This window comes from Lactuca virosa, chromosome 1, assembly GCF_052849685.1.
Source record: "Lactuca virosa cultivar CGN04683 chromosome 1, Lactuca_virosa_CGN04683_v6, whole genome shotgun sequence".
Lineage (NCBI taxonomy): Eukaryota > Viridiplantae > Streptophyta > Magnoliopsida > Asterales > Asteraceae > Lactuca > Lactuca virosa.
In genome coordinates this window covers 152,842,363-152,868,167 of record NC_136426.1, presented here as the reverse complement: position 1 = coordinate 152,868,167, position 25,805 = coordinate 152,842,363, and the positions used below count along the sequence as shown (strand labels likewise).

Genomic DNA, 25,805 nt, shown 5'->3' with positions numbered 1-25,805 from the left:
AATTATTTTATAAAATTAAATAATTGGGGTTTTTCTGTTCAAAAAATAAATATTATGATTGAACTGTAAACCGACCCAAAATATTAAGACTTTATCAAAAATTTCACTTTAATTTAAATGATACTGTTTGTCTAATAAAATTTCACATCTTAGCTAACTTAACCAAAAAAATATAAAAATTAGTAGCTTTTTATATTGGGGAAATGACGTAAACGCCCTACAAAGTTTCTATGGTTGGTCGATTCAGTCCCGAAAGTTTTTGTCGGGCTTTATGGAGGCATAAACTAGGATACGACCTGCTCTTTTGGTCCCTTCAACCTATAATAGCCGGTTCACCATGAGACAATGACCATTTAGACCAAAAAAACTCACATTATGCCCCTATAAAGATAAAAAAAATAAGTTTGGGGATTAAATGTTTATGCCACAAGATCGAAGTGATTTAGGAGAAAAAGAAACTTTATAATGGAATAAACGATAACAATCCAGATGCTAAAACACAAGTTCACCGGATATACCATGCTACACCATTACCTCCGCCATCAATCCTAGCCGGAAAACAAGAAAATAAGAAGAAACCCTCGGTTTCAAAAATATAATGAGCTATTGGAGCAGAAATTTTAAAGGATCATGATATCAACATGCATGTTTCTTCATCAAATTAAGTAAAATTCAGTAGTTAGTTTGTTTACTCGCAGTGAATTATGAACTTTTTAGGTTTCCATTTTCCAATTTGAAATTTGTGCTTCTGTTTTGTGAAATCGATCTTGCGGCATAAGCATTTGATCATTGATCTTAATTTTTTTTTTGCTTTATAGGGGCACAATATGAGTTTTTGTTGGTGTAAATGGTCATTTGTCGCATGGTAAATTGACTATTACAGGTTGAAAATGGATTAAAAGAGCAGGTTGTATCCTAATTTTTACCCCATAAAGCCCCAAATAAACTTTAGGAAGTGAATCGTCCGACCCTAAAAACTTTGTAAGAAGTTTATATCATTTCCCCTTTTATTTTACTTACGACTTCATGTTCCCTCTTTAAAACACAAATGTATTTCACTTTTAATTATCCTTTTTCTTTTTTAAGATTTTATGGATCCCATCAAATTACTTCATTTACTTCCTAAAATTTTTTATTTACCCCTCTTACTTCATAAACTCCTACTTTATATAAGATTCGCCAAAAAAAAGTTACTCTATATACCCCATATTTTAAACTTTATCCCTTAATTTTTATTTTTAACCATTTTTATATAACTTATAATTTTAACCCTTAACTCTTATTTGTCAAAAATAATTATTAATGTTGAAATAAATTTAAAAAACCTAAATATTGTATAAATGATATTATACCAAACTATATTTATATAAAAAATGGTTAAAACATTTCAATAAAAATGAAAGGGTGAAAGATGAAATTTTAACAATCGAAAACGTGTAAAATGAAATATTTAAGAAATAAAAAGGGGGTAAATATAATATTTAGTGGGAGGGGTAAGTAAATTGGTTTGATTTGTTTTGAACCAAACATAAAAAAATAGAATCTTTTATTGTATTTAATTTCTCTTAAATTTATTAACAAACCTAAGCGTACAACTAAAACGATATATACAAACAAAATAAGCAAGAGACTAAAATATGCTATGATAAACTTACTTTCACATTATTTTATTTGTGTATAATTTTACATATTATCACAATAAAACATTTTAATTTCTATACAAGACAAACCACATTATGTTTGAACTGGTTTTGCGAATGTGTCAAATTCTGTCTGCGACACTTCTAAGTTATTTTTTTGCCAGGGCGAAGGATAATATCGCATCTCTCGAGTTCTTGGAAATGGTGTATCGGCACGCACAGATTCCAATTATATGCACTTTGTATGTTTCCTCATCTTTTTAGTTCATCATCGATGTTTGTTGTAATTGTTTCTTACATATTACGTTCCTTAAATGTGTTCAGGTTTAATACTACATGATTATCATTAAATCACCAAAGAAAGTGTGAGTTCAATGAAGTCAATGAAACACAAGACACGGTTTATTTGACGATTCCGAATCTGATTTTAGACTATTACAGATGATGATTTTAAGGTTGTTTGCTCTTATATTTACGATTTTATATTATTGCAGAAAATGGATTGAAGGTATTCCACTAAGTCGCGTCCTTCTTCTGGCCCCAGTCGTGTAACCGGAGGTGGAGCTCCGCAGCAGCGATTAGAAAGTACACCGCTTGTAACGGCGTCAGTATCTCCACCACGGACTTCAAAGTCTCCATTCTCAGACCATCTACCATGCGTAACATCTCTACCAATTTATCATTCTTTCCCTCCAGCTCTGATTCCACTTTTTCATCACTGTCCTTCCTCCCATGGTCTTCGTTATTTCTTATCATCTCTGATTCCATGTTTGATAGATCCACCATGGGGGTATCTGCCGCTGACTCCTGAACAGTTGCCATTTTCTCAGATACGACTCTTTCTTCACGGATGGTTTTCTTCTGTTGGTAATACAGGGGACACTTGAAGAAATATATAAGAAAGCTTTAAAAAAGTAAAAGTGGGACAGAAGAACACATATGGCAAAGGTTGCAGCTTTATTCACTTTCACAGAGAAAAACACAATGGAATACATCCATCAACGTACACTTTGCCCTTTTAAAATAAATGAAATGCAGAAAACAAGGAAACTGACTCACACTACCCTTTAGACTCGGTATTACAGCCCACATGCACTTATTCAATTCTAATCAAATAAACTTTCTGCAGTAAAATAGATAAAAAAAACAACCAAAATATCTGGATTAAGTCAACATTCTCCCCCCTAATCCAGAATTTGTCACCTGCTTAACTCCAATCAGCTCCTGCATCTCTTTATACTTCACCTTTCCCATGACTTTTGTAAGGAAATCTGCCCTTTGTTCCTTGCTGCAAACATGAGTTACTATCACTTTACCATTTTCCACTATCACTTCTGGCCCCAGTCGTGTAACCGGAGGTGGAGCTCCGCAGCAGCGATTAGAAAGTACACCGCTTGTAACGGCGTCAGTATCTCCACCACGGACTTCAAAGTCTCCATTCTCAGACCATCTACCATGCGTAACATCTCTACCAATTTATCATTCTTTCCCTCCAGCTCTGATTCCACTTTTTCATCACTGTCCTTCCTCCCATGGTCTTCGTTATTTCTTATCATCTCTGATTCCATGTTTGATAGATCCACCATGGGGGTATCTGCCGCTGACTCCTGAACAGTTGCCATTTTCTCAGATACGACTCTTTCTTCACGGATGGTTTTCTTCTGTTGGTAATACAGGGGACACTTGAAGAAATATATAAGAAAGCTTTAAAAAAGTAAAAGTGGGACAGAAGAACACATATGGCAAAGGTTGCAGCTTTATTCACTTTCACAGAGAAAAACACAATGGAATACATCCATCAACGTACACTTTGCCCTTTTAAAATAAATGAAATGCAGAAAACAAGGAAACTGACTCACACTACCCTTTAGACTCGGTATTACAGCCCACATGCACTTATTCAATTCTAATCAAATAAACTTTCTGCAGTAAAATAGATAAAAAAAACAACCAAAATATCTGGATTAAGTCAACATTCTCCCCCCTAATCCAGAATTTGTCACCTGCTTAACTCCAATCAGCTCCTGCATCTCTTTATACTTCACCTTTCCCATGACTTTTGTAAGGAAATCTGCCCTTTGTTCCTTGCTGCAAACATGAGTTACTATCACTTTACCATTTTCCACACATTCTCTAATGAAATGGAATCTTGTGTTGATATGCTTACTCCTCCCGTGAAACACCGGGTTCTTCATAAGGTCTAAAGCTGACTTGTTATCAATATGCAGGATTGCAGGTGCCACTGTTTGTCTAGTTATCTCAGTCAGTAGGCGACGTATCCAAATAGCTTGACAAGTTGCCATGGTAGCTGCCATAAACTCTGCTTCACATGAGGATAGAGCAACACTGCGCTGTTTCTGAGATGCCCATGTAACTAGATTCTCATTAATGTAGAATGCCATACCACCAGTACTTTTCCGATCATCTACATCCATCGCCAAGTCACTGTCTGAATAGCCATTGATCTTGATTTCTTTCTCCCCTCTTGAATAAACCAGACCATAATCCAAGGTGCCATTTACATACCTAAGGATACCTTTTACAAGTTGGAGGTGTTTTTCAGTTGGTTTTTCCATGAACCGACTTACAACACCAACTGCAAACGATAGATCAGGACGGGTATGTGTTAAATACCGTAAGCTTCACACAATACTTCTGTACTCAGTTGGGTTGACCAACTCACCATCTTCATCTTTTCTTAGCTGCACTTTCTAATCAATTGGGCACTTGGTGGGGTTGCAGTCTTCCATTCTTGTCTTTGCTAGAATGTTTCTTGCGTATGCCTCCTGCTTCAAAGTGATCCCACCTTCAAATTGATTCACTTATATGCCCAGGTAGTGAGATAGAAGACCTAAGTCACTTATCTCAAACTGTTTGTTCATCTGTGTCTTGAAGTTCGTTATCTCTAACTTGTAATTACCTGTCACCAACAGTTCATCTACATACACAGCTACAATCAAGACTTTCCCTTTCCTGTTTCGAGTGTTTCGAGTATATACCGAATACTCTTGAGAGCACCTTTTGAACTCCAAATCCTTCAAGTACCTGTCCAAACAAAAGTTCCAAGCTCTGGGCGCTTGCTTAAGCCCATAAAGAGCTTTTGTGAGCTTGTAAACTTTGTGTTCTTGATCTGGTTTCTCAAAGCCTTCAGGCTGTCGTACATACACTTCTTCCTCCAGATTTCCATTCAAAAAAGCTGACTTAACATCTAAATGATGTACAAGCCATCCATGAGTTCCTGCAAGGGCAAGCAGAACACGTACCGTCTCAAGTCTGGCAACCGGTGCAAAAACATCTTCATAATCGATTCCAGGTTTCTGAACGTAACCCCGTGCCACCAATCTCGCTTTGTGTTTCAAAATTCTTCCAATTGGGTCTCTTTTCACCTTAAATACCCACTTCAATCCAATAGATTTTCGTCCTTTTGGGAGTTCTACCAGGTTCCATGTCCGATTTTTCTCAATTGAATTGAGCTCTGTCTTCATTGCTTCAACCCACTCTAATCGCTTTCTGGCTTCTGCATATGAAGTGGGTTCTTCTTCATCGTGAATTAGTAGCAATTGATCCGTGTGCTCGTACAAATCAGTCAGCAATCGAAATCGCTTGGGAGCACCGCCACCTGTTGAACTCGATGTTGTGCTTGATGAACCCACAGAGGAATTTGGAGTTTCTGGTGATGTTGAGTGTGATTGTATTGGAGACGTAATAGGGCTGACCTGCGACGATTTGGGATTTGGACTTCCCTGTGGACTTGTGTGTGAGTCCATTTGAGGAGTAATGGACACTGGCCCAGTTTCTATCGATACCTCATTGTTTTGCGGCAGCCCAAACGCAATCTCTTATGTATTACCTGGTATCGACCCACCTTGATTTTCCTCTCCTTCAATTAGGTCGTAACCTTCCACTGTGAAGCTCATGTCAAATTTAGACTTGATTTTTATTGCCTCCTCCCACACCCAGGTTTGTTTTTCTTCGAACTTCACATCCCGACTCACATAAATCAACCCCGAATCAGGATCCAATAATCTATATGCCTTCGTTCCTTTCTCAATTCCAAGGTGTACGACCCTTTTACTTCTATCATCTAACTTCTTTAAATGGCTTTTTGCTATCTTCATGTGAGCAACACAACCGAACACTCTAAGGTGTCCCACATAAGGTTTTCTTCCAGTCCATAATTCGTATGGTGTGGTATCCTTGAGTGATTTTGTGTTAACTTGGTTCAAGATGTAGACAACATGACTTACTGCTTCTCCCCACAACACGTCTGGCACCTTCATTGTTTTCATATTGCTTCTCACCATCTCCAAAACAGTCCTGTTTCTCCTCTCCACAACACCATTCTGTTGTGGAGAGTATGGAGCTGTATACTGTCTCTCGAGCCCGGTTTCTCTACAATACACAGTGAATTTATTCGAAAGAAACTCACCACCACGATCTGTACGCAATACCTTTATACTCTCTCCTGTTTCATTCTCCACTGCTGCCTTGAAATTCTTGAAAGCTTGGAAGGCTTCATCTTTTGTCTTCATTAAATAGACCCACATGACTCTTGTATAGTCGTCAACAAGAAGCATGACGTATCTGTTCCCAGAGGGTCTGGGAGGTGTGACAGGCCCGCATAAATCTCCATGTACAAGTTCTAGTTTCCTTATTGCTCTAAAGCTCGACTGTGTTGGGTAAGGATTTTTCGTCAGCTTCCCTACTAGACAACCTTCACAGAGATGAGTGGGTTTGTCTATTCTTGGCATTCCATCTACCAATTTCTTATCTGACATAGCCTTTAGAGCATCAAAATTGACATGGCCCATTCTAGTGTGCCAAAGCCATGTTGAGTCACTGATTGCGCCAAGTAAACACTTTGACTTTACCTCATTCAGATTGATTTTATAGAGTCTGTTTCGAGACCTCTGTACCTTCATAAGCAACTTTCCAACAGCATCACTAACCCATAAAAATGGTTCCTTTATTCGAATCTCATCTCCTTCTTCTGGCAATTGACCAAGACTTATTATATTAGAGCATAAGTCTGGTATATAGTACACTTCTTGAAGCTTTCTCTGTTCACCATTCTTGCACTGAAAGATGATTGAACCTCTCCCTTCAATTCGAACTTTTGATCCGTTTCCAAAACTGATTGAGCCCTGTATCATTTGATTGAGGTCACGGAATTTTTCTTTGTCACCTGTCATGTGGTTGCTAGCACCTGTGTCTAGATACCACAAACTTGTTGCCTTATAACCACCGGTCTTCAATTGTGGATTCACATTTTCCTCATTTAGGTGAACTTCAATGATTTTTTTTGTATCATCAAGGATCGACAATAACAAGGCTGGTTCATTATCGAGGTGCTCTTGTGCCAAGTTTAAATCGTGATTTCTTTCACGTCTTGGATTTTCACATTCAGCAGCAAAATGCCCAAATTCTTGACACTTGTAACACTGCAGTTTACTCTTGTCTCGACTACCGGATGGTCCACGATCCTTCTGTTGATGAGAACCACGACCTCCATGGCCACCACGGTTACTGGTGTTGCTTCTTCCGCGACCTCTGCCTCGTCCCCTTGACGAACTAGACCCTCCATGGTTTCCTTTGTGCAAGTTCTTGGAGCCCTCTTCAGTCTTCTTCTTATTTCTGTCCGTCCATTCTTGATGAGTAAGAAGAAGCTTTCTCTCTTCATTTTCAACATGACCCTTCATACGTTCCTCATGAGCTTTCAATCTTCCAATGATTTCTTCAACCGACATCTCATCCAAATTACCAAATTGTTCTAAAGTTGAAACAATCTGGAGAAATTTGGATGGTACAGCTCTTAGTAGTTTCTTCACTACATAAGATTCTTGAACCGTATCCCCCAATGCACGCATAGTACTCACTATGTTGCTTATCTTCGCAGCAAACTCGTCTACACCCTCTGATTCCTTCATGCTCAAGGCTTCAAACTCGGCTCTTAAAGTCTGAATCATTGCTGTCTTCACCCTATCTGCTCCCATGAACATGATCTTCAAGGCCTCCCATGCTTCTTTGGCTGTTTGCTTCTCCGCCAAGGCCAACAGCAAGTCCTCTGGAATACCCTGGTAGATGGCTGCCATGGCCATCTTGTCCTTTTTTACTTCTACTACCGTGTTTGTTGTTCTGGGCTCTACAACATCCCACACACCTTGAGCTTGCATGAACACTTTCATCTTAATAGCCCATGCAACATAGTTGCTTCTAGATAACATAGGATAATGGAGTGTGACTTGTCCTTCTTTATCATTACTGCTGCTTCCTGTCATTTCTCTTTCACGTGGCTGATATTTTGGCATGCACCAGGTTGTGCTCTGATACCAAATGTTGGTAATACAGGGGACACTTGAAGAAATATATAAGAAAGCTTTAAAAAAGTAAAAGTGGGACAGAAGAACACATATGGCAAAGGTTGCAGCTTTATTCACTTTCACAGAGAAAAACACAATGGAATACATCCATCAACGTACACTTTGCCCTTTTAAAATAAATGAAATGCAGAAAACAAGGAAACTGACTCACACTACCCTTTAGACTCGGTATTACAGCCCACATGCCATAAGACTTATTCAATTCTAATCAAATAAACTTTCTGCAGTAAAATAGATAAAAAAAAACAACCAAAATATCTGGATTAAGTCAACATATTCTGTAATTCATCGACTCGTTTCATCTGATTCGAAGTCAAGTCTCCTAAATCCATGCAGTTGAATTCAGGAACTAGATCAGCGAGTCTGGCCTCAAGCTGGATCCCTGACTTGGAGTACAACAGGTGGACTGCCGTCGTCGGCCGCCATCCGCCGATCCACAGAAGGGAATCCTCGAGCGTTGTTAACCATGGAGGCATAAACATCAAAAGCACGTCTTCTTTTGCGCCGTTTGATTTGGCCTTATAGAATTCCTCGTAGTGTCCTATAGTTTTATCTATAAGCAAGAATGAACCTGAGTCGTCTTCAATATGATGATGATCATCATCATGATGGAGGTTGGCGGCGGAGACGAGCTGTTAAGGTTGGTATTTAGCTCCCGGAGCCAACTGTCAAAAAACCTGTGGAAGGGCTGGCGGTGGGTGGTTTCGGATGTGGTCATGAGATTGAGAGGTGAAGTTTTGTCTTTAATTAGTTGCGACTTGACGATATATGTAGAGGTTTAGACTTGGACTTGTGTTTATTTGTTGTTTTAGTCCCTCCGACTTTCGTATTTCATGTTAACTGCTTTTGTATTTGATGTTAACTAGATAACTAGATTGCATGTTTTTACGTTGCAGCTGAGAACATGTGTTTGTTTGAAAAACACAATTCATATATAAAAAGCTATAAAAAACTAATTTAAAAAAAAGGTTTAGTTAAAACGAAAAATTCTTCAAAAACATTAATGCAGAAATATGTAAATAAAATAATTGTATAGGGTTAATTAAAAATATATATATAAATGTCTAAATATTTAAGAACATTGGATTTATAAAAAATAAGAAAAATAATGAAAAATTGATTATTTTTATCTTTTAAATTTAAATAAATAAACAAAATAAGTAATGAACTTTAATTTGGGAATTCTGAAATAAGAAGGTAAGTCCATTCATTAAATTGATATTAATTTATTATTATTACATTTATTGTAATTATTACATTAAAGTATTAAGTGGAATTATTAAAATAGAAAAAACTCATAAAATGACATGTGAAAAAAATTAATTTAAAATAACCACAAAATGACATTTGTCAATTTAATGAAAGTGTGACATGTGGTAAAAAAAAACTTTAATTTATTAAAGTAGATTCTATTAAATATCCGAAATATTTTTTAATTTTGAAACTAATTACCATTGCAAACATTTATAAACCATTAAGTTGCACGGAAAATATTCGTAAATTATTTCAATAATACAAAGAAGAATTTGCAAAAGTTAAGAGGTAATATAGAACTTCCGAACAACGAATAAAATGATAGATTTGAGGTGGATTATGAAATAAAAAGAGAAGGTGTGCGACTAAAAATTTAAGATTACATTTTTGGTAAATTACACCGATCGTCCCTCGTTCGGTTAAAAGTTGGACATTTCATCCCTCGTTGGTTTAAATTTACACACTTCATCCCTTACGAGACATAAAATGACTATTATGCCATTTTATTTTTCTTTTCCATTTCATTTAATGTTATAATTATTATTATTAATTTAAAAATAAAAGAAAAAATAGGGCAACCACCACCGGATCGAACACACCACCAGCATCTTTCAGACACCATAATTCCATCGCCACCTTCCCATTTCCACCCTTATTCCACCTTTTTTCCTCAATCAAACACCTTATACCACCTTAAAACCCACCACCAACTTCCTACTTCCTCCTTTGTCGGGTTACACCACCATCGTAACTGTAACGCCCGTATTTCTAGGCCAGACATTAATATTGACATAATAGTCTAGGTTAACCTTTGTAACTCATTTTAAAGAAATGAAAACGAATTATGTGTTTTATGCTTAATTATTAGGATTTAATTAATTAAGAATAAAAATGAGCGTCGAAAATAAATATTAGATAAAGCTGATATTTATTAAGAAACTTGTATTGGGCGTGACAAGGATTACGGATATATAAAGAATACCGAAATCCGAGTTATAACGAAGAATTTATGACCTGTCGAAGTTTCGCGACAAAACCGGCACGGTGCCGAATGACGTAAAAAGTGAGTTTTTGATAAACTACTTTTTAGCCTTAATGATCTAAACGAAAGTCGTAGTGTTCATTAAACCGAGAGTATGTATAAAAAGAACGCCCAAATCTGACTTTGTATGAAGAAGTCATGATTTTTCTAAGTTTCAGCTTAGCAGTAGACAGCTAAAAACTCGAATTTTAGATCGAGTGATTTTTAGCCGACACAACCTAAACGAGAATCAAAGGTCTCGTCAATAGTAGTACAACAGTAAAAAGACAGACGAAAACGGACGTCGGATGAAGAAGTTATGATTTTTTAACGGATTTCCTATCCCGGTCTGTTAAAAATAATAATATAAAAATTAAAGTCAAAATTAGCCGACAAAGTCTAAACAAAAGTTGTAGAGCGTAATTTTACCTACACGTGCATATATAGAACGACAAAAACGGAGCCCGTATGCGAAAGTTGTGGATTTTAGAAGTTTTGGCACAAAAATCGAGAAAAAATGCCAAATCCGAGAAATTTCGCATGGTGGGACTTCGGCCACGTCACCCTCGCTCATAACGCGCCACGTGTCCGAAATTGCTGAGTCACCGAAGCCAGCTGGTGAGGCGTGTCGAATGCCCTCGCATCCGAAGCGCGATCCAATAAGAGTCCGAAGCGTGCCCTTTCTTGACGTGTCCGAGCTTCGCACGTAGCGCCACGACCCAACCCTCGGACCTAGACCTCGGTTCAATCAGAGGCCAACAGCTGACCCTCGCACGTGCGAGCCACCTGCCTTCTCTTCGGATCTGCTTCCGCGTGGAGTCTTCTCAGCCCTTGGATCAGAAGCCTCGCCCCTATAAATAGAAGGGTGCGAGACCTCCCGGGTATATTTTGGAAATTTGTCATTTTACACCCATAAACCCATATTTCTTTCATTGCAACTTCCCCCAAGGCCACGGTATTATACCAAACACCCGAAACACGCCCCGAAGTGCCCGAGAAGCCCGAGAAATTTATCTTTTTGGTTTTGAAGCCCAACCCTCGCAGAGCCCGGTTTCTCAATAAAACTCTCGGTTTTATTAGAAACGATCGTTTTAGGAAACGAAGTGCTGCCCGATTATCATTAAATCAAGTGAGTGTGTAGTCACTTTCATCTTACACATAGATATGAAATTATGTATATAAAATACGTGCTGTGTGATTATATATTGTTTATTTATTTGAGATGGATGATGAATGAATGATTTATACAGATTTTTAAATAAATTAAACTGCATATGTATTTTTATCTACAAATATGTTGGGTAAAACATGGGTAGATAGTTGATGAGTGATGAAATAAAATGATGAGAGGCCTCGATGTTATTGTGATCCAGTCATCTAACGGATTATGGATGACGACCATAGACTTTTCTAGACAGTCCAGTGGAACGTTGGCAGGCTCGCAACCTGTAGGTGTTAATGAGCTTGGGTGTTCATTTGTTGTACTCCATCGCCCACATGGTTGCCTTATGTGACATAAATTGCTGGGAAACCCCCCCCCCCCCCCCCTCAAGCAGTGTTGTCGCCCCGATGAAAATCCTTAGACTAGGTCCCTTGTGATAGTTGTTTTAGGGATGTAAAGTGAGGATAACGGGAATGGGTAATCGGGTTATTGTTGTTTGATGAAATTAATAAATTTATTTATCGTGGGTTGAAAACCCTATATGCTCACCAGGCTCCCAAGCCTGACCCACTCAGCTTTTTATCTTACAGGTAGTGGACCCCGAGCATAGTCGGATGATGATGATAGATTTTTTGGATTATAGGCCAGTAGTTGTAAATAACTGTTTTAAGGCTTATAATGTCTTGTTTATACTTTTGATCTGTATCGGAACATGACATCCCGAGGTTTTGATATAAAAGGAAAATATATACTTTCTTAAAGAAAGGTTTTGATAAATTTTTATCACGTTTTGTTTTGGGGACCAATTCCGCAACGTATTTTAAAAGAATTTCTCTGACTTTATTTTAAAAGCATAAATCGGTCTTTTCTGGCCGAGAAATTAGGGGATGTCACAGTTGGTATCAGAGCATTAGTTTAAGCGAACTAGGAATTTGTAGGATTTCTAGACTTAAACTTAGAATGCTAAGTGATGATTGTGAGATGAGTGTCTACCATATTTTAAACACGAGCACTAGTTTATTTTAGGAAAGATGCCTAAAATGCTTTTATGTGCTAAATGTTATATGGTTGCCATATATAATATTATTTGTTCGGATCTATGGTCTGTTGTCGACCGGATCTGAAAACCTTATGTGTTCAGGATTCTAAGCGTATGACTACGATATTACAACTAGCATGTAAACGTTTCGAAGTGATAAGGAGATTTATACGTCTATCATAAATAAAGCTTTCCTATATTAAATTCTTGCCTAAGTACACCGAGCGTCTGCTTGAGTGTACCAAACGTTATGGTGAAGACTCGTAGAGAATTAAGTAAATGGAGGGCTTATGATAGTGAATGACACCTATCGGAAGATATCGTAAGAGTGGTATCTTGCCTTTAGAATATGTCTGATAAAATAACGGAACGTTTAGAGGGGTACGGTACGTCTGAAGTACACCTTCGATTGGCAGGATGATGGAATGATTGGTGTAATTCTTGAAGTTGTCCCATCGTCTGGAATTTCCATCACCAACCAAGTTGAAGTAGAATTGATGATTGAAGATACGCATGGAAGAAGTCCTAATAGAGTTTAGGAAAATTTTATGATTAATAGGACACATCCGTATGTGTTAAAATAATTTGTGATTTTCGGACTTGGGGACTGGGAGACAGTACTTGGGACGAGTATGAGTAGGTGTGAATAGTAGTAGAGATCTATACTACTGGAAGCACATGACTCACACTTGGATCAGGGAAAGTCACAAGGTTACCAAGAAGCTAGTAATTGATTTCGTTTTTGTTTAAGTATGTCGTTACCATCGTTTCGGTAATGACTAAGAAGATGATTGCTATTCCGACCCTAGAGGTCACATCGAATCGAGTCCGAATACGATGAGTTTATTACGTGGTTCAGATAACCAAGTTCGATGTAGCATTTGACTTAAGCCAAATTGAAGTAAAGGATGATCAAAGCGATCAATAGAAGTATCGCGTTCGTTGTTAAAGAAGTTGGGTTAGGTTGTGTTCTGACCCAAAGGGATAAAGTGATAGTGTATGCATCGAGGCAATTGAAAGAGCATGAAAAGAACTACCCCACTCATGATCTGGAGTTGGCAGCGGTAGTATTCGCCTTAAAGATATGGAGGCATTATCTTTATGGCACAAAGTGCAAACTTTTCACTGATCATAAGAATCTTCAATATCTCTTTAATCAGAAGGAATTGAACATGAGGCAACGACGCTTGCTAGAATTACTCAAGGACTACGACTGTGAGATACTTTACCACCCTGGTAAAGCAAATGTTGTTGATAATGCTCTCAGTCGGAAGGTAAATCTTGAAAAGAAAAGGCCAAGAGCGTTGAGAATTGAAGTTGTCTCGGCAATTGTGGAAAGTATAAAGAAAGCTCAAGAGGAAGCTTTAGAGAAAAATGACCGAAAGGAGGAACGTTTGGGTAAAACATTAGTGTTTGATACAAACGGTCAAGGACTGAAGGTATTCAAAGATAGGATTTGAGTACCTAAGATGGGAGGAATAAGAGATCTTCTAATGGAAGAAGCTCACAAGACCATGTACTCGATTCATCCCGGCAGTACAAAAATGTATAGGGATCTAAAACCCTATTACTGTTGGCCGACGATGAAGCTCGATGTTGCTAAGTATGTGGCCGAGTGTGTAACATGTGCTAGGGTTAAGGCACAACATCAAAAACCGTATGGGAGTTTAGAACCTTTGCCTGTACCCATGGGTAAATGGGAAGACATCACCATGGATTTTGTGACTAAACTGCCCAGAACAAGGAACGGTCACGACATGATTTGGGTGGTCGTTGATCGCTCCACTAAGAGTGCGCATTTCATAGCAGCCAACGAGAAATGGTCTATGGATAAACTTGCGAATTCTTACGTGAAGGAAATTGTGAGGCTTCACGGTGTTCCATTAACGATTGTATCCGATCGTGACAGCCTTTTTACCTCAAGGTTTTGGAGGAGTCTATAAGAGGAATTGGGTACCAAGTTGTGTTTGAGTACAGCTTATGATCCGCAAACCGATGGTCAAAGTGAACGAACAATTCAAACGTTGGAGGATATGCTGAGAGCATGTACCCTGAAATTCCAAGGTAACTGGGATGAACACTTACCTCTAGTAGAATTTTCCTATAATAATAGTTTCCACTCGAGTATCAAGATGGCACCTTATCACGCTTTGTATGGAGAAAAGTGTCAAACGCCGTCATGTTGGATGTAAGCTGGGGAAAAGCAGTTTATGGGACCTGAAATAGTCCATCAGACTGCTGAAAAGTTGAAATTGATTAGGGAAAGGATGTTAGCTGCTCAAGATCGTCAAAAGAGCTATGCTGACAAGAAAAGACAATCGATATCATTCGAAGTTGGAGATTCGGTTTTACTTAAAGTCTCACCGTGGAAGGGACTTATAAGGTTTGGTAAGAGGGGAAAGTTGAGTCCAAGGTTTATTGGACCGTTTAAAGTTCTTCAGAGGATTGGGAATCAAGCTTTCAAGCTAGAATTACCGGAAGAACCAGAGGGTATTCATAATACCTTTCATGTGTGTTATTTGAGAAAGTTTACGGGAGATGTGCCCGACATAATTCCCATTTTCTGAATTAAGGTTGGATGAAAACAAGAGGTTAATTGAAGAACCTGAGGCAATCGTTGACCGTAAGACTAAGAAGTTGTGACACAAGATGGTCGATTTAGTGCTTGTGCGATGAAAACCTACGAATGGGCCAAATCTCACATGGGAAACGGAGAGTGACATGATGAGTCGCTACCCGCATTTGTTTGCTGATGTGTGATTCCGGGGACGAAATCATCCTAAGGGGGAGAGAATTGTAACGCCCGTGTTTCTAGGCTAGGAATTAATATTGACATAATAGTCTAGGTTAACCTTTGTAACTCATTTTGAAGAAATGAAAAGGAATTATGTGAATATTATGTGAATTATGTGTTTTATGCTTAATTATTAGGATTTAATTAGTTAAGAATAAAAATGAGCGTCGATAATAAATATTAGATAAAGCCGATATCTATTAAGAAACTTGTAGTGGGCGTGACAAGGATTACGGATATATAAAGAATACCGAAATCCGAGTTATAACGAAGAAGTTATGACATGTCGAAGTTTCGCGACAAAACCGGCACGGTGCCGAATGACGTAAAAAGTGAGTTTTTGATAAACTACTTTTTAGCATTAGTGATATAAACGAAAGTCGTAGTGTTCGTTAAACCGAGAGTATGTATAAAAAGAACGCCCAAATCTGACTTCGTATGAGGAAGTTATGATTTTTCTAACTTTCAGCTTAGCAGTAGACAGCTAAAAACTCGAATTTTAGATCGAGTGATTTTTAGCCGACACAACCTAAACGAGAATCGAAGGTCTCGTCAATAGTAGTACAACGGTAAAAAGACAGACGAAAACGGACTTCGGATGAAGAAGTTATGAATTTTTAACGGATTTCCTATCCCGGTCTGTTAAAAATAATAATATAAAAATTAAAGTCAAAATTAGCCGACAAAGTGTAAACGAAAGTTGTAGAGCGTAATTTTACCTACATGTGCATATATAGAACGACAAAAACGGAGCCCGTATGCGAAAGTTATGGATTTTAGAAGTTTTGGCACAAAAATCGAGAAAAAATGCCAAATCCGATAAATTTCGCATGGTGGGACTTCGGCCACGTCACCCTCGCTCATAACGCGCCACGTGTCTGAAATTGCTGAGTCACCAAAGCCAGCTGGCGAGGCGTGTCGCATGCCCTCACATCCGAAGCGCGATCCAGTAAGAGTCCGACGCGTGCCCTTTCTTGACGTGTCCGAGCTTCGCACGTAGCGCCACGACCCAACCCTCAGACCTAGACCTCGGTCCAATCAGAGGCCAACAGCTGACGCTCGCACGTGCGAGCCACCTTCCTTCTCTTCGGATTTGCTTCCGCGTGGAGTCTTCTCAGCCCTTGGATCACAAGCCTCGCCCCTATAAATAGAAGGGTGCGAGACCTCCCGGGTATATTTTGGAAATTTGTCATTTTACACCCATAAACCCATATTTCTTTCATTCCAACTTCCCCCAAGGCCCCGATATTATACCAAACACCCGAAACACGCCCCAAAGTGCCCGAGAAATTTATCTTTTCGGTTTTGAAGCCCAACCCTCGCAGAGCCCGGTTTCTCAATAAAACTCCCGGTTTTATTAGAAACAATCGTTTTAGGAAACGAAGTGCTGCCCGATTATCATTAAATCAAGTGAGTGTGTAGTCACTTTCATCTTACACATAGATATGAAATTATGTATATAAAATACGTGCTGTGTGATTATATATTGTTTATTTATTTGAGATGGATGATGAATGAATGATTTATACAGATTTTTAAATAAATTAAACTGTATATGTATTTTTATCTACAAATATGTTGGGTAAAACATGGGTAGATAGTTGATGTGTGATGAAATAAAATGATGAGAGACCTCGATGTTATTGTGATCCAGTCATCTAGCGGAGTATGGATGACGACCACAGACTTTTCTAGACAGTCCAGTGGAACGCTGGCAGGCTCGCAACTTGTAGGTGTTAATGAGCTTGGGTGTTCATTTGCTGTACTCCATCCCCCACATGGTTGCCTTATTTGACATAAATTGCTGGGAACCCCCCCCCCCCCAAGCAGTGTTGTCGCCCCGATGAAAATCCTTAGACTAGGTCCCTTGTGATAGTTGTTTTAGGGATGTAAAGTGAGGATAACGGGAATGGGTAATCGGGTTATTGTTGTTTGATGAAATTGATAAATTTATTTATTGTGGGTGGAAAACCCTATATGCTCACCAGGCTCCCAAGCCTGACCCACTCAGCTTTTTATCTTACAGGTAGTGGACCCCGAGCATAGTCGGATGATGATGAGAGATTTTTTGGATTATAGGCCAGTAGTTGTAAATAACTGTTGTAAGGCTTATAATGTCTTGTTTATGCTTTTGATCTGTATCGGAACATGACATCCTGAGGTTTTGATATAAAAGGAAATTATATACTTTCTTAAAGAAAGGTTTTGATAAGTTTTTATCACGTTTTGTTTTGGGGACCAATTACGCAACGTATTTTAAAATATTTTCTCTAACTTTATTTTAAAAGCATAAATTAAATCGGTCGTTTCTGGCCGAGAAATTAGGGGATGTCACAGGAACACTCTTGTTGCACCCGTGTTCACCATCACAAACCGCAACCAACACCCACTTTAAACCTAACATGGATCTTCCTTCAACAATTCCCTTTTGATGCAAAATCATACAATAAAAAGCATCCACCTCTTAACACTTCACTGACAATAGACGATATATCCCTCAAAACCCCTTTGTAAACTGAATACATTTCTCCTCCGCAGCAAACTCGTATCTCGCATCGGAAACATATCGGATGGCAGACTCGATTTCTTCTAACTTGAAACTTTGTAATGAGTTTGATTTGGCACAAAACCCTCTGGTACCACCGAAACTAAGGTTTGGAACGGAGGCGGAGGCGGAAAATAAGAGATTTGTTCTTCTTTTTATGTTCAATGAGGGTGATGGCGTAGATAAAGGGTGTTGGCAGGAGTACTGTTGAAGGCTGGTGTACAGACGATGGGCGATGGCGGCGCTGATTGCTCCGATGATTGCCTTGCACCTATAGTGGCTGAGATAGGGTTCGTGCGATCCACAAAAAGAAATAGAGGATATGTGTGGTCGTCAACTGGGTTGTAGAAGAGAGAATACGGTGACTGAGTAGATTTCGTTGGTGGCTACTTCATGGTTGTCGACGGCTTCATGGTTGTTGTCCGTCGATAGTTAGAGAGGAAAAGTCGGAAACGAGTATGGGAGAAAGAAAAGGGGGAGGGAGGGTGAAGATACTTTTTTTTTCTTTTTTCTTTTTAAAGTAAAACTAATAAATGAATAAAAGAAAAATTAAAAATAAATTGTTAAGGGTAAATAGTCATTTCATGTCCATAGAGACTAACCGTGCAAGAAAAAACAAACTTAGGGACGATCCGAGTTAATTTTTTAAAATAGGGATTAAACACGCTTTCTGAGATATGCACGAGGGATGATTGGTGTAATTTACCCTTACATTTAAAAACGAATTCAAAATGAAACAAATTATGAACTTGAAACTTTAGGGATAAAATGAAATTCTAATCAGGGAATAAAACGAAATATATTTAGGGGTAGATTAATTATGGAATAGACATAAAAGATCATGGACTAAAAATGTAAGATTACATTTGTTAGCAGGTGAGAAGCACTTTACTTTGTAATTATACATGCAATAAATTCCAAGAATGCAGTAGCATGTTTTTAGCCGAACCAAACCATTTTTTCTTTTGTTGGCTGGTTTGGAGATGTGGAATAATCGGTTAATATATTTAGCCGGTGGGATGGTCATCGGCTGATTTTATTTTCAACGATTGCCGCTTCAATTTTTAAATCCCACCGCGTCTCCCTTCTTCTTCGTCACCGCCCATTGAAATTGGCATCAATTGATGGCAATTGCCTGTCATCAGCTTCGTCAACACAGAGTCACGGTCTGGCACCCGGCGGTTGCCTTCCGCCTGCCAACGCCCTTCCCCCGGTCTTCACGACCTTCGTTTTGCTGAAAATTAACTCGACTGTCTAAAATCGACCGACGGTCACATTCTTTCTCTAAAATTGAACAAAGACGCCGTGGTAAGTGGTAATTTATTTTTTTCCCTGCCCTAGTTCGTCATACTCTATCCTCTATTCTACCCTAATTCGTCATCTGTGATGATGCTGACTTGCTGTGTAATTTTATGAGCAAATAATGATTTTTTTTATATGGAAAAGAATTGATTTTTTTTAAAGCGTTATTTTCAGATTAATATACCAGAATCTGATTTTCTGAAACAAGTTTTTTGAGTAATTCATGGTGTTAGATTATGGTGTATGAGTCAATAACTAAAGTGATATATTCTTGTAATTAGAAGCAAAGTTCTTTTGGGTTGCCCTTAGAACTAAACTTGATTAGAATGACATTTATAGAGAGATGATGATTTATTAGATTATTATATGATTAATAAACTAATTAGAAATTATGATGAAATAATTTGTTAATATATTATATAATTAATATATTAATTGGAAATAGACAGTTGGTTTATTAATTTATTATGTGATTAATAAATTAATAAGAGATCAATTGTTAAATTAATTTATTTGTTAATATATATGGTTAATAATTTAATATGGCATCAATTAGAATTGATTAATTATTAATCAAAATTAATCTGGAATTAAATTTGGATTAATTGAAATTAATTAAATGTGCAAGGGGTGAATTGTAATTGTTTAATGGTTGAGCAAAACAGATAGATCTAGAAGCATCATGTCATGGACGGTTTTGGGAGCCTTTCTAGGGTTTACAGAAACATCCTAGATGATAATAAGAAAAATATTTGAATTGAAATTAAATCCATTATTTAATTATTCAAATCTTTTTTTATCCCTAAGTTATGTAAACTATAAATAAGACCCCTTGGACATCAATTTTCGTGGTTCTCTCTTCCAAGAGGGTTATGAACGAAAATTTACACTCTCCTCTTCTCTCTTCAAGTGTCTTCTAGTTCTAGGGTTTGGGTGTGAGTCATTAGTGACATCCAAGCTTTTGGTGCTTGCTTTCCAAGGACTTTCAAGAGGATTTGATTTGATTATTTGCCATAATAATCAAAAAGGTATGTAAACCCTAACCTTATGTTAATTTCGATTTTCATAGCCTCTCTCTAGAGTTTCTTGATGTTCATAGTTTATTGCTATCAATAGAGAATATGTGGATCCTTTCTAGCTTGTATATAAACTTAAGGGTTTAAGTGTTTTTGTTCTCATATGTAATTTTTATAACCTAGAAAACCCATCAGTGATATCAGAGCCTTTGTTTTCTGTTGATTATGCATAATTGTGAATTGATCAAATCTAGTGTTTATCGAAAATAAACCCTTAAGGCTTGAATTTTGACTTGGCTAGGGTTTTCTAAAATCCTAGACAGCCCCCCCCCCCCCTTATTTTCGAAATCTTGATAGGTATCCATAGGGTTTCTAGTTTCCTTATTTATTATTTTAATAGAAATTTGAATAATTAAAACCTGATGACCCTATGCCTTTTTCGAAAATTAGAAGCTAACGGGATTAGGATTAAATTTTAATTATCTAATTAATTGTTTAATTGGTAAATAATTATTTAACCCATATGATTTAAATTTATTTACTTGATTAATTAAGATAAAATATTAAATCATTATTTAGTTTAACATTAATTAATTATTAATTTTTTAATTCAAAAATTAATTTTAAACCCTAATATTTTGAAAAATTTAAAATACACCCACCGCTCCCTTGTATGGTGGGTGTTCACTCTCACCACCTCCTCCTGTGACTCTCCTAACATCACAATTTGAAAGATATGAACCAACTCAAGCCCTTTTTCCATGTAAACATAAAAATGGAAATTTTATGTGTGCGCATGTTATGAAAACGAAGTCGTACATTGAGAAGTTGGAAAGGATGGGTTTCATATTCCAAAAGAAGCAAGCCAATCATTTGTGTAACACCTCGAGGTTCAGGTACTTCTGAATTCATCCCTATAATTTTATTTTATAACATTTTGGTCCGTAAGTCTAATAGAATGTGTCTTGAAGCCCTAGTGGCAATATTGTAATTTTGGGCAGGAGGAGTACGCTAAGCGTACATGAAGGTACGATGAGTGTACTAGGTCGCGCCCTTGTATGCTAGGCGTACTAATGACAGGAGGAAACCCTAAATTTTAGGGTTTGGGTGGTATTTAAAAATCCTTATGGCTCATTTCTCTCTACCTTTTCAAGCTCCACATCCTTTGAGACGTTTTTGCAAAACCCTAGCCCCTTAGTGTGTGTTTTGAGCTCAAGAGTGTGTTTTTGGTGTGTTAGAGGAAGAAGAAGTTGCATCAAGAAGCCTTGAAGTGGAAGCAAGCTTGTGGATCTGGGATCTTTGCCTTATTGTGAAGCTCTAGAAGGTATAAAGTCTATACCTTGATGTCTTGGTGGTTAGATCCCACTTTTGGGTGTTTTATGTTACTTTTCTTGTCCCAAAGGTCCCATTTTATGCATGTTTAGTTATTGTCATTTTGAGGGTCCTAAGCCATAAAAATGAGGTCACAATGGCTAGAATTGTCTCATGCATCTTGTAGAATGTCTTAATGGATTAAGACCTTGTGTTAAGGACTTTATGGACGTGTAAAGTCATAAAGTTGGAAACTTTATGAATCCAGGGTGCATTTAGACCGTAGATCTGAAGTATGGGCTTAAGTGCTTAAGCCAATAAGCACTTAATGAAGTTTTAAGGTTTGCGAGGTTACGCCCCGCATAGGTGGGAGTAAGCCCCATGTACTCGGTCAGTCGCCCCGTAAGCTGGTTAATACGAGGCTTCACGTACGCTAAGCGTACCTCTGGGTTACGCCCCATATACTCGCAGGAGTCAGCCCTTGTTGAGTTGACTCGGCTGGGTTGACTCAGTTGGTTTAGTGGGTTTGACCAATTGAATTGGACTTTAACCAAGTTTGACTTTGAGGGCATTTTGGTTATTTTGGAATTTTGATGGAATTGGCCATTTGGTGGATATAGGTGTTGTGTAGAGAGCTAAGATTCGGAGTCGGGCCTCATCAGTTCTGTTCAGCTGCGAGGTGAGTTTTCCTCACTGTATTTACGGGTCGAAGGGACCACGACTGGTCCTTTGGTTTGATAACCTGATATTCATTGGTATGCTGAGTATGGATAGATATGCATGCTAGTTCTAATATGCTAGTTGGTAGATTTGTAGGACTACCTGTGATATTGTTTGTATGATTATTTGTATATGATATTATATGTTATATGTCGACATATTGTGCGGGTTTGGTTGAGGTTGTACTACTTAGTGTAGTAGCCAATAAACCTTGGAGCAATCCAGATATTAGCTGAGGGCCGGGTAGGGCATGCCAGACTCATACTGAGGGCTCATGTGTATTCCGGATACGAGCTGAGTTCCAGACTCGTACTGAGGGCTCAATGGTATTTAGTCCAGGGAATGATCTGGTTGGGGAGCAAGCCAGACATAAGCTATCGGCCCGAGGGTAAGTCATACTTATGTTGTGGGCTCAGGGGTAATCCAGTCTGTTAGTTGTGGACCCATTGCATGCTGATATTGTATATGTGTTATTTTTTGTGTTGGTATTTTGGGGGAACTCACTAAGCATTGGGATTACAGTTTTGGGTTATGTTTCAGGTACCTCAGATGATCGCGGGAAGGCGAAGGCGTGATCGTGTACCTCCTCGTGTTTTTGACTTATGATTTGGGAATACTCTGATATTAAACATGTTTTGAAAACTATACTGTAAACTATTATGATTTTTGGTTGGTTTTAAAAGTTTAAAAGTTTAAATTTTTCATGATTTTTATGGTTGTTACAAGTTGGTATCAGAGCATTGGTTTGAGTGGATTGGAGGAACTCTCGTGTGAATCCAGTCTCAAACTAAGGAAAAAGATTTTAAAAATGATTTTTCAAATGGTTTTCAAAATAATCAAGGAGGATGCGATGTGTACGATCAACCGAAGCCAGTAAGTAGACCCCCAAAATACCACATTGTTACTTGATATTGTGATATGTTAGAACAGCATGCTAGTGATAGGCTAGGGATCTTCAAGAATTTGCATGATAGAATTGTCTGATTATATGATGTCTGATAGCCTAGGGTTCTTCTTCAATGGAATTGACATCATTATTGTAGTTGCTTAGTGTGTGCATCATGGTTATACATAACTAAGATTCTATAGCCTGAGAATATTTGGTTTGGCCTTATTTCCTATTATTGTTTGATGAAAGGCTTAGGGTAGGATCAGATATTCGATTGTCTATAGGATCCAGCGTTATGTATGATTAGCATACACGTGTGCTGCAGGGTTGGTGGAAGTTTCATGGATGAGTTGTATAGGGTCAGCCGACCAGTTTCGAGATGTTTATCCTTTCCTCTGGGGAGTGAGGATTGAATGTATGATTATGCTAGTGTGTATTGTTAGGGTTTTTGTGATGATCCTCTGAGATAAATACAGGTAGGTGTGGAAGGTAGTATGGGCCCGTACTACTAAAAGCACAGGACCCGTACTCGTAACAAGGAAGTCACAACCCCTGGGGATTTATTGGGAGTTGGTTCCCCTGATGTGATATGCGTGTTATCTGATATCCAACTGGTTTACTTTTAGTATAGTGACTACGAGACGATTTGAGGTTGGGTCCGGATCGGGATGGGGAGCTGGCAGTCAGGGTCGGTCAGATGCATTGGATGGCAGGATTAAGGAGATCCTACTGGAGGAGGTTGTTGCTCACTTCCGAGCTCAGTTGCCAGAGATGTTTGGGTCTATTAAGACCGCCATGATAGAGTACTTTGATGAGCGTTATGCTACTTTGTCCAAGGCTGCTGCTGCTGCAGCCACCGCAGCCGTTGCAGCTGCATGGATTAGATCGGGCCGGGTCGGGTTTTTCAGTATCGGGACTTCGACAATACGAAGCCCCCAACTTTTGATGGAGTGCTGGACCCGATCAAAGCCATGAAGTGGTTGTCTGATGTTGAGGGATGGTGTTTCACCTGTTCTTGCCCAGCTGACCAGAAGGTTAGGGGCGCTCTGAACCTTCTGAGGTCGAGAGCAAAGCATTCGTGGAGACTTGCTACTAGTTCGTTTTCTTCTAAGCAGAGAGCTACTATGTCTTTGGAGCAGTTCTCGGAGATGTTCCGCTCTAGATATGTGCTGCTAGTAGAGCGTGAAAGGTTGGCCCAGGAGTATCTGGATTTGAGACAGGGGACGGAGTTGGTGACAGAGATCACCAAGATGTTCACTGAGAGGGTCATGTTTTGTCCTGATTTTGCTGCTTCGGAGCAGGCTCAGATGACCCGTTACTTGAGCATGCTCAATACGAAGATCCGACAGTTTGTGTCCACCCAACGCTATGGTTCTTTGTTGGATTTGTAGGAGGCCGCCAAGCGGCCTGAGATTGAGATGGAGCTTCAGAAAACGGAGCAGAGGTCGGACTGGGCCGAGTCACAGCCAGCGTCGAAGCGGTTGAAGGCCGCTGATGTCAGATCTAGGAGTCGGAAGGGCCACACTTGTGGGAAGTGTGGCAAGGTTCATGAGGGTGCTTTCTGATCATCTTCTAGGTGCCACAATTATGGCCGGAAGGGCCATATGGAGAGGGATTGCCGCCAGCAGGCCCCAGCACTCAGCTCCAGGATTTGTTATCACTGAGATCAGGTTGGCCATATGAAGGCCAACTGTCCCTCGCTTGCTGCTAGGCCGGCGCAGGCTCCAGCACCGGCTACTTTGAAGATCACTGATGTGAGTCAGGGTAGGGTGGAGCCCCCGAGGGCTCGAGGTCGCGCTTTCCAGCTCACTGTCGAGGAGGCCATAGCAGCTCCAAATGTTGTGACTGGTACGTTTCTATCCATTATTCTATTGATTATATTTTATGTTATGCTAATTTATGTGCCTCTGTTAGGTACGTTCCTAGTGAACTCTTTGCCTGCTCTAGTGTTGTTTGACTCGGGTGTGAGTCGTTCCTTTGTATCTCCATCGTTCAGTAGAGAGTTTGATATGCCTATTAGGGAGTTAGAGTGTCCGTTGCGAGTTTTTATCACCAACGAACACAAGGTTTCTTCATCATCACTGTATCAGGGTTGTGTTCTGGAGATCTTCGGGGTGCCTTATCTGATCGATCTGATCCCTATCCCTATGGGGGATGTTTGCATGATTGTGGGTATGGATTGGCTGAGTCGATTCTGTGCTATGATTGATTGTGAGGGTCAGCGCATTGTAGTTCGATCCCCAAGTGGGGGAGAACTGGTTATCTACGGATAGGGCACCAAGATGGGTTTAGGGTTTTGTTATGCAGCCAGGGCTTGACAATAGATTCAGCATAGGTGTACGGGCTACTTGGCTTATGTGGTGGATACACGTGTTGGGGATCAGACTTCAGTTTCAGAGGTCCCGGTTGTCAGGGAGCTCGTAGATGGGTTTCCGGAGGAGTTACCAGGTGTGCCTCTCGAGAGACATATCGAATTTAGGATCGACCTTGTGCCAGGTTCAGCCCCTATTGCCAAGGCGTCATACCGCTTGGCACCGCCTGAGATGCAGGATTTGTCATCTCAGCTGCTAGTCAAACAGTTCATCAGACCGAGTAGTTCTCCGTGGGGAGTGCCGATTTTGTTCGTCAAGAAGAAGGATGGTTCACACTGGATGTGCATTGATTACCGGGAGTTGAACAAGATAACGATGAAAAACCGTTATCCCCTCCCGCGGATTGATGACCTCTTTGAT

The 25,805-nt window shown here is 39.1% G+C and overlaps 1 pseudogene; it reads right to left on the bottom strand.

Moving 5' to 3' along the window:
• Window positions 1-2,156: 2,156 nt before the first annotated feature.
• Window positions 2,157-8,738, bottom strand: LOC145107105 (protein DOG1-like 4; annotated as a pseudogene).
• Window positions 8,739-25,805: the final 17,067 nt, after the last annotated feature.